The 10,491-nt window shown below is 32.3% G+C and overlaps 1 long non-coding RNA gene across 1 annotated transcript; it reads right to left on the bottom strand.

Moving 5' to 3' along the window:
• Positions 1 to 934: 934 nt before the first annotated feature.
• On the bottom strand, positions 935 to 3,655 carry LOC143076678 (uncharacterized). The gene is made up of 2 exons (XR_012978748.1): positions 3,270 to 3,655; positions 935 to 2,052 (listed from the first exon to the last, which is right to left on the bottom strand). It is a non-coding gene; the product is annotated as an uncharacterized LOC143076678 (long non-coding RNA).
• Positions 3,656 to 10,491: the final 6,836 nt, after the last annotated feature.

Below are 10,491 nucleotides of genomic sequence, written 5' to 3'. Positions count from 1 at the left end.
GAACATTTTTGCTGTTCACAGTTTATTTCTATCTATAATAATATTCAAAATGATAACCAAACAAGAATGTGTCCCAAGTACACGGATGCCCCACTCGCACTATCATTTTCTATGTTCAGTGGACCGTGAAATTGGGGTCAAAACTTTAATTTGGAATTAAAATTAGAAAGATCATATCATAGGGAACATGTGTACTAAGTTTCAAGTTGATTAGACTTCAACTTCTTCAAAAACTACCTTGACCAAAAAATTTAACCTGAAGCGAACGGACGCACAGACGGACGAACGGACGAACGGAGGCACAGACCAGAAAACATAATGCCCCTTTACTATCGTAGGTGGGGCATAAAAATGCAAAAAAAAGTTTCCATAAATGTACCCCAACCCCACCAACGATATCAACCGGATACACATTTGAACCTATTAGATTTGCTCTTAATGCTTTAGTTTCAGAGATATATAATCAGTTTATAATGATGTTTTTTGTATCTTGCCCGACAAGGGCCCATGATTGGTTTAATAAAAAAATGTCTAATGTCTAAATGTCTATGACAAAAACTGAATTTAACACTCATATTTTATTCTTGCCCATGTTGGCCATATTGAATGGCGGGCGGGATCATTGGATACATGTTTCAAACTAGATACCCAAAATTCATCAACCGAAAAATATACATGGAAAAAAAATCACCAAAACAAACATTTGAATTTTCTGTTGGAAATTATCAGTTTTTAATTGAGTTGGACTAACGTCTAATGTCTTTGATTGGTAAATTTTTCGAATTTTGTATTGATAAGTTACTCGTTGTGATGAAATAATGTATTGTATCCTTGTTCCCCCTGTTCCCACGGATTTAAGCATTGCTGACCAAGGTGTCAAGTATGAAATGGTTCGGCGAGAAAACTATTAACGCTTGATGTGAAAAGGAAGATAGCAAGCTTAAAGTTTTATTTTTAGACAGTATAATAGTAAATTCAAAAATAACAAAAGCATGAAAAAACATATACGCGATTACACAAGTACTTAATAAATATCTTTCATATCAATTGTTCACGTTATACAAATATGCGTAATCATAGGAATTAGCAACTAACAGTTTATTGGTAGATCTGTCATAGTGCAAAGCTCCCGGATGTGTCAATCCATCTTCTTTAGATAGAAGTTCTTTGTGAAATAATCCATTGTTTGAGATGACTACCACATTACAAGACGCACTTCCCGATACAGTATGCATTGCCAATGCTGTCTACGGCGATACCATTTGGGGATTTCAAAACATTTTCATCTTTGAATGTCCACTTTGTCCAATATGGATGCTCACCAGCAGCCGTGCATGATGTTCCAATGCAGGTAACACTGTGGGTTTTCATGTCTGTGTAGTATATTGTATTATGCAGTATTGCCAAGTAGACATGAGGCGACATTTCAGTAGAGATAACATTATTAATGAATTCTTCTTTCAGATAGATCTCCTGTTTTCCCAGCTTTCCAGCACAGTAACATAAACAATTGTCATTGAACAAAGCCGCTCCAAAGCTGTGTGATTTCACATTAATTTTTTTCTTCACTTTCTTATTCTTGATATCAATTATATATATCTGTCTTGAATAGCTTTCATCACCTGACGTGATCACAAGGGTATTATTCCCTATAGAAACTACATCATACAGAGGACCAATATTCTTCATTTCGAACTCTTCAGATCCATCTATTCTAAAGACTTTAATTTTACCCCAATGCGAACACGTGAACACCATTCTACCATCAGGAAGCATGGAACAACCATTGACATTTGCCAACATTGTGTACATCTTGCGTTCTAAGGTGAGTGTTTTATTATAAAAAATTCTAGACAGTTCCGATTCTTCAGTATTTAATGAAGTGACATGATTTTCTGTTTCTGCCGAGACATCATGTCGCTCTTTACATTCTACATTTAAACCTGTATTGCAAACTTGGCACCCAGTTATGGATTGTTTATCATCGTGTGTGGATTTATCACTTTGAGGTTGGTTGCAATAGCCAGTAATAATACTTTTATGAGCCATAACCTGCAATTATAAACATAAATAGAAAGTTGCACTTTATTCAAACAGCACCAACATTAATTGTCAATGGACAACATTATGCATCAATAATTACAGACCGGCAACATAGAGTAGCAATTCTGAAACTAGTCGATTCATACCTTCTGTATTCGGTCATATGTCAAAGTTTTTTTGCTCTAACGCCTAAATATGTGCGAGCGGATAAACAGGAACGTCAAATACAAATTTCAATAAATATCATTACCACTTAAACTGCAGATAACAGTTATCTTTAATGATATTTTATGTTCTGATTTGAGTGTCTAGGAAGCGTGTATTTTTTTGGAATCACAATCAGGTACGATTGATATTAAGAGATTGTGAAGCAAACTACATACAAATGGATCTGTATGTGATGTCTTCGTTTCTATATCTTTTTTAAACAATTTTATTCTCTTTTAAGAAATCCATTATTCTCTTTTCTTTATGTTTTGTCCATCATGTTCTTTGACGTACATCCTATTTAGACCCTCATAATAAATTAAAGATAATCAAAACCAAAGTACTGTTTGAAATCCTGATTGTTCTTTATCGATAAACATGATTTACGAGATTTGAACATCGATAAACATGATTAACGAGATTTGAACATCGATAAACATGATTAACGAGATTTGAACATCGATAAACATGATTAACGAGATTTGAACATCGATAAACATGATTAACGAGATTTGAACATCGATAAACATGATTAACGAGATTTGAACATCGATAAACATGATGAACTACTGTAACCTTCATGTTTATCTTATCACGGAACACGGATCACGGATGCAAACTAATTATTGACTCTAATGAAGAGAGCATCAGAGGCAGTACATTTCGTACCATAACATGTGATTGTTCATCAATTTTGTTTTACATAATATCAAGATAAAAAAAAGTATAACAAAAATACCCAACTTTTCGAGGAATATTAAAAAAAGATAAGGGAATTCCATAGTTACCGATCAAATGGAAAACAAATGTCATATTCCCGACGAAAATCTTTGACATGTCTGAAATTTATTTAAATATCCATTATATTGATATAATTTGGTGAGCTATCCAGAAATTGTGAATAATCATGAATTGAAATATTGCAAAAAAAGAAAAGGAAATAAAACTTATCCCACATAAAAAATATAATTTGTAAATATAAACTTTCGTCTTTAAACTTTGATAGAAAAACAACATACCTTTAAATCTCTCTATACCTTTAAGGCTGCATATATAACAACAGTGAGAACTTATAAATACATACCCGTCCTTGAACATTTGTTTACAAGATACACAAACTAATGACGATTTAAAAACTGTATACACTATTTGTCATATTTGTAAAAACATCCTGTTTTGTATGATTATTTTACAAGTCCGTATAAACATTTACGCCGGCGTATTTAGTATAAAAAATAATTGGTAGCAGAAATTTTATGTACGAAATTGAGATTACAATAAAACAATATGACAATGTTATCCAAGACAAGCAGGTAAAAATAAAATAATAAATCAAACGTTTAAACATTTAGTAAAGAATCTTGACGTCTAAATATTACAAGCGCTACAAAGTAGTATCGTTATCATTTCATTTTTTGTTGTGGGGGGAGATATTTTCCATAACCCGTTTATTTTCACTTTATTTACATATGGTACGTTACGTAAAATGACAGTCGTCTGGTTTTGAAAGACGTTTTTTTTTTTAATATTGATAAAAATTGAACAGTACGCTTTTTAAGAATACCGCAAATAGGACAGTTATCATATACCAAATATCTTTAAAAGCTATATTGGCAAAAAATGTTTACTTGTTTAGAATTTACTTTGTTTGATACTTCTAACATTACTTTTGAATTTTGAGTTCATAACCAAATCGACAGTCTGTATCAATGCTTTTTTTCAATTAGATCACCCTTCAAGCATCTGAAAATTGCACAGAATAAAAATTTGATCTATAAAAACAATATTTCAAAATCAAATGAATTTCTCTTTTGTAGTTGTTTGACGCATGCGTGAAGTTCCGTCACAAATACTACATGCACTTTCAGAACGAAAGACCATTTAATTATGTAATTGAGTTCTAAACCGACAAGCCGATCCGTAGTTTTCGTGCTGACACACGACGTAGCCGTTCTATGGATGTTGTTCCGAAGACCAACCACACCAAAGAGGCAGTTCACTTTTTTCCTATGGGTGTTAAAAATTTGAAACTATTTGATGACTTTGAAATCAGCAATAAACATTGGCATATACATGTTAAAGCAACTTTTAGTCCTGCAGCTTAAATAAGTTAATAATATACTGAAAATTCAGAAATTATTGCAGTTATGTTTTAATATTGCGACAAATGCGACAGGTTTATAATCGCGATAATTTAATCTCGCAATTTGAAATTTTGTATTTGAATTGAACAGGATTTATCTCAATATTGCAATAAATTAAAATCTCATTTAAGTCTGAAATGACCAAATCGCAATAATAAATGCACGCAATAATTTCTGAATTTACAGTAATATTATTTATTTATTTAAAAGTAGCATCTTTAAGATGTTCACAAGACATAATCTGCATGATCTCTCAGATTAATTAATACTTCGTATAATTGTACGTATTTACAAATTGCAAAGAATAAGATTCGTTCTTTGAAAAAATTTAGAAATAAAAGAACTTTTATTTGGTCATCAAAAGTATGATAATAGCAATTCTTACCTTTTTATCTAGTTCATGTGTATTTCATTAGAAAACGAAAATGTTTTATCAAAAATGACAAACCAGATACAGTTAATAGAAATACGATGATACTTATGAAAACGGGGGTTTGAATGTGATTGATACTAACTACCACCTTGAAGCACCTTGAAGCACCTTAAAGAATCATGGATAAATCAAATCTTAATTACAGATATTGCCAGATGGCAACATGTACCTTTATTTTAAATAAATGTTTTAAAATAGGCAAAAGCAGGATTAGGACAGATGGAAGAACATAAACTCTTGAACAAGATTAGAAAGCAAATTGACTAGAAAAATGAATACATTAAATCAAATTTGATCACACAATTCTATGATTTAAAAATTTACATTGATAGATAAATAAATGATATTTTGAATGAAAATTAGGGAATATTTTATAACATGTAATTGAACAAAATTTTAAACATTAAAATGCAACCAACAGGACGTCATAAGAACACAACCCTAAAGGATTAAGTACAATGCCTTAGATCAAAGGATTCTTTTAGAAGTAGAGTCAATGTAAAAACATAATGTTTGTCAATAAATAACAGTTATGTTAACCTTTCTTTTTGTCAGAATGGTTATTATATACTAAATTAAATAAAAACAAATATGGATGAAGGTATTACCATTACATACTGAATTTTATCTAAAACCATTGTACAGCCCTTTTTATAGTTTTTTGTTTTTATCATTTGGATAATAATTATTGAAGATGTATTAATCGAAACACCTACAAGGAATACTACCTACAAACAAGGTATTGTTAAAATTGCAGGTACTACAAATGTATATAATGATTAAGGCAACACATGTTTTACCGAAGAAAATTATTATTATTATATTAAATCATTTAAAACAATTGTATTACACTCATGCGTTATCATTATCATGGCAATGTTATTACAGATTACATTAATACGTCACATAGGGCTTGTAATAATTTAACAAGCAATCGATGATTTTCGTTACTGATAGACAGGTTTTAACTTTCGTTTCTACTTATAGCCATGTCAGCTATATATACTGGATTGTAGGCGGGATCATCGGGCACATATTCTAGATATTCAAATGATGACTGTGATCAAATTTAGTTCCACGTCGACACGTTTTAGAAAATTAAACGAACAACGATGAAGACAACCACGGCCCTCTGAATAAGCTGAACTCAAATGGAGAGGAAAACATGTACTATAATATAAAATGTATTTTAGATTTAAATAATGAGTCAAATACTTTACCATTTTATACTCTTAGACACAACTGTGCATGCAGTTGCAATTATTATGCAACTAAGCTAGACCCAATTGAATGATAATTCTGTTATGAAAACGCTCAGATGAAAATATTTAGAAAGGCAAACACGAAAACAAAGTTGAATATCATTGAGGACCCAAAATCACCCCCCCCCCCCCCGCTTCAAAGTGCCACAATACGACTAAGGTAATCCATACCTGGGATAGAAAATTCCTTAGTATATCGAATAATTCATACTTTTGCAAACAGTAAATTTATGAAAATGACCATTTAATTAATAATCATGTCAACACTCAAGTGCTAAATACTGGCCTAGTGATACCCTCGGGGACGAAACGTCCACTAGCATTGGCGTCGACCAAGTGGTGTAAATAGTTATCAAAGGTACAAGGCTGATAATATAATACGCCAGACGCGTTTTTGTCTAAATAAGACTCATCATTGACGCTCAGATCAAAATATTTAGAAAACCAAACAAGTACAAAGTTAAAGAGCATTGAGGACCCAAAAATTTCAAATAATAGATATATATAGCATTCAGAAAATTAGTTTTTACATAATAGCCAATAAACCTAGTACCACAAAATTCTTAAAACAAGTGATCAAAGAAAACCAAAAAATAAAAAATGTCATTTATGACTTATATTATCATGACAATGTGTTTTTAAAATATATAAAACTAATTATCTGGAATTATATGCATAATGTCTAATAATGAACAGATATTGTTTAGTTATATTTGTAGATCTTACAGAGCTTATTATCATATACACTTAGGAAACAGAAAGTATTTGAACGCATCTGTCACTCTAGTGATAATTGTGTGCTTGATATACACCACATACTTTTTTTTTATCTTATAACAGGTTAAAGTTATTTTAAAACACTTAGTGTAATCATTCAAACTTTTTAATTGTAGTAGTTTCCAATATTATTTTCTTCATTTGTCACAATCTAATATACGGCTGAAACCTATCTATCAATATATGAATATCAACAACTGTATTTACACAATGTATGGACACTTCAAACAGGATCGTGTAAAAATAAAAATATTAACACACACAACAAAAATAAACCACATAACATGGACAACTCCTGACTTAAAGCAATTAATCAGATACAATCATTGATAGACTATCTATACTTACACTTATTAATTACATAATTTTTGTTCAAAGGGAAATAACTTAATCATATAATAAATATCCCTTTTGGCTACTGAAAGGTGTACAACTAACAACGAGAAAAGCTAAAATCGTGACATTTGTACTTAATCTTCATTTAGTCACAGTAAACAACATAACTAAATTTTAAAAAAACATCGTCAAAGCACTTTTATGTTAATGAACGAACACTGTTTGGTAGTCGGTCGCCCGCCAGCCAGAAACCCATCCGCTCGACCGCCAATCCGAAACCCGTCCGCTCGCCCAACCGCCGTACATCCCCCTAATTAACTAGACATCATTGAGAATGGAGCCATCTTTTTGAGCTCAATTGTGGCATGTATAAATAACTATTGTTAAAAAAAAATGTATGGACAATCTTATATAAAGCACTATTTAAAAGTTATTATATGGTCTCGCTATGCCCTTGGAATGATTTTATTTTGTGCTTTTTAGTTAAAGTGTGATATTTGGCAATTTAATTAAACTAAAAAAATATCATGAACTTGCTTTCATAGAATAAAAGTGATATGACTGCATGGTGTTAATTCATTGTTGATTACAAGGTGACTTATAAAAATATGTGTTGATGTATAAACTTTAAAATCACAACGGTTCTCAAGATAAAGAGCGAACAAGATTGTACTATAGGACATGAGGTTGTCAACTGAAACCAAAGTTGTTGACCTTGAACTTTGGCCAAGGAAGTTGTAAATACATTATAACACACCCTCTGATGTTAGTTAACATACATATCAAGTATAAACTTTGAAATCATAACGGTTCTCAAGATATAGAGCGGACACGATCTTGACCATAGGACATAGGGTTGTCAACTGAAACCAGTTTTTGACATCGACCTTTGACCTAAGAAGTTGAACAAACATTATGACATTATCCTCTTGTGTTGGTTAATACACATGTCAAGTATAAAGTATGTAATTATAAGGCTCTCTAGATATAAAGCGGACACAATTTCTTACGGACGGACATGGGGCTGTCAACTGAAACCAAATATTTTGAACTTGACCTTTGACCTAGGAAGCTGTACAAACATTATGACACACCCTCTGATATTGGTTTATATAAATATCAAGAATAAACTTTGAAATCGTAAAGGTTCTCAATTTATGAAGCAGACATGATTTTTACCATAGGACAAGGGATTTCCAACTAAAACCAAAGTTTTGACCTTGAACTTTGACCTATAAAGTTGTACAAATATTATGTCACATCATCTCGCGTTGGTTAATATACATGTCAAGTACAAAATATGAAATTTTAATAGCTCTTTAGATATAGAGCGGACACAATTTGTAACGAACGGAAGGACAGACCTGAAACCAGTTTTTGACCTTGAACTGTGACCTAGGAGGTTGTACAAACATAATGACACACCCTCTGGTGTTGGTTAATATACATGTCAAGTATAAAGTATGCTCATTGTTGAAGGCCATACGGTAACCTATAGTCGTTAATGTCTGTGTCAGTTTGGTCTTTTGTGGATAGTTGTCTCATTGGCAATCATACCACATCTTCTGTTTTATATATGGGTTTGTCAACTGAAACCAAAGTTTTTGACCTTGACATTGACCTAGGATGTTGTACATACATTATGTCACACCCTCTCTTGTTGGTTAATATACATGTCAAGTATAAAGTATGCTCATTGTTGGAGGCCATACGGTGACCTATAGTTGTTAATAGGTTTGACCTTGACATTTGACCTAGGATGTTGTACATACATTATGTCACACCCTCTCGTGTTGGTTAATATACATGTCAAGTATAAAGTATGAAATTATAACGGTTCTCTAGATACTAAGCGGACACAATGTTACCGACGGACGTACAGACATGAAACAAAAGTTTTTTGACCTTGAACTGTGACCTAGGAAGGTTTTCAAACATTATGACACACCCTCTGGTGTTGGTTAATATACATGTCAAGTATAAAGTATGAAATTATAACGGTTCTCTAAATATAGAACGGACACAAGTTCTTAGGGACGGACGGACATGGGGTTGTCAACTGAAACCAAAGTTATTTATATTAACATTTGATCTAGGAAGTTGTACGAACATTATGTCACACCGTCTCGTGTTAGATACTATACATGTCAAGTATAAAGTAAGAAGTTTTAACAGTTCTCTAGATATAAAGCGGACACAATTTGTTACGAACGCAGTGACAGACCTGAAACAACAGTTTTTGACCTTCAACTGTGGCCTAGGAAGTTGTACAAACATTATGACACACCCTCTGGTGTTGGTTAATATACATGTTAAGTATAAAGTATATAATTATAACGGTTCTCTAGATATAGAACTGACACAAGTTCTTACGGACGGACGGACATGGGGTTGTCAACTGAAACCAAAGTTATTGATATTGACATTTGATCTAGGAAGTTGTACAAACATTATGTCACACCGTCTCGTGTTAGATAATATACATGTCAAGTATAAAGTAAGAAATTTTAACAGTTCTCTAGATATAAAGCGGACACAATTTGTTACAAACGGAGTGACAGACCTGAAACAACAGTTTTTGACCTTCAACTGTGACCTAGGAAGTTGTACAAACATTATGACACACCCTCTGGTGTTGGTTAATATACATGTTAAGTATAAAGTATGAAATTATAACGGTTCTCTAGATATAGAGTGGACACAATTTCCTACGGACAAACAGACATGGGGTTGTCAACTGAAACAAGAGATTTTGACCTTGACCTTTGACCTCGGAAGCTGTATAAACAATATAACACTTCCTCTGATGTTTGTTAATATACGCATCAAGCACAAACTATGAAATTATAAGGGTTCTCTTGATATAGAGGATACAATTTCTTATGGTCGGATGTACAAAGTTTTTGACCATGACATTTGACCTAGGATGTTGTTCATACATTATGTCACACCCTTTCGTGTAAGTTAATATACATGTCAAGTATAAACTTTGAAATCATAACGGTTCTCAAAATATAGAGCAGACACGATCTTTACCATAGAGCATGGGGTTATAAACTGAAACAAAAGTTTTTGACCTTGACCTTTGACCTAGAAAATTGAACAAACATTATAACACCCCACACCCCTTAAGTGTTGGTTAATATACCTGCCAAGTATAAAGTATGAAATTTTAACAGTTTTCTAGATAAAGATTGATTATTAATTGGTTGCTTGCTTAACGTCCAGTGGCAAATATTTCATGCATGTTCAGGACAAGTCTAGATTTAGAGCAGACACGATCTTTACC

This window comes from Mytilus galloprovincialis, chromosome 5 (genome assembly GCF_965363235.1).
Source record: "Mytilus galloprovincialis chromosome 5, xbMytGall1.hap1.1, whole genome shotgun sequence".
In the NCBI taxonomy this organism is placed as follows: Eukaryota; Metazoa; Mollusca; class Bivalvia; order Mytilida; family Mytilidae; genus Mytilus; species Mytilus galloprovincialis.
This window is presented reverse-complemented; position numbering and strand designations above follow the sequence as displayed.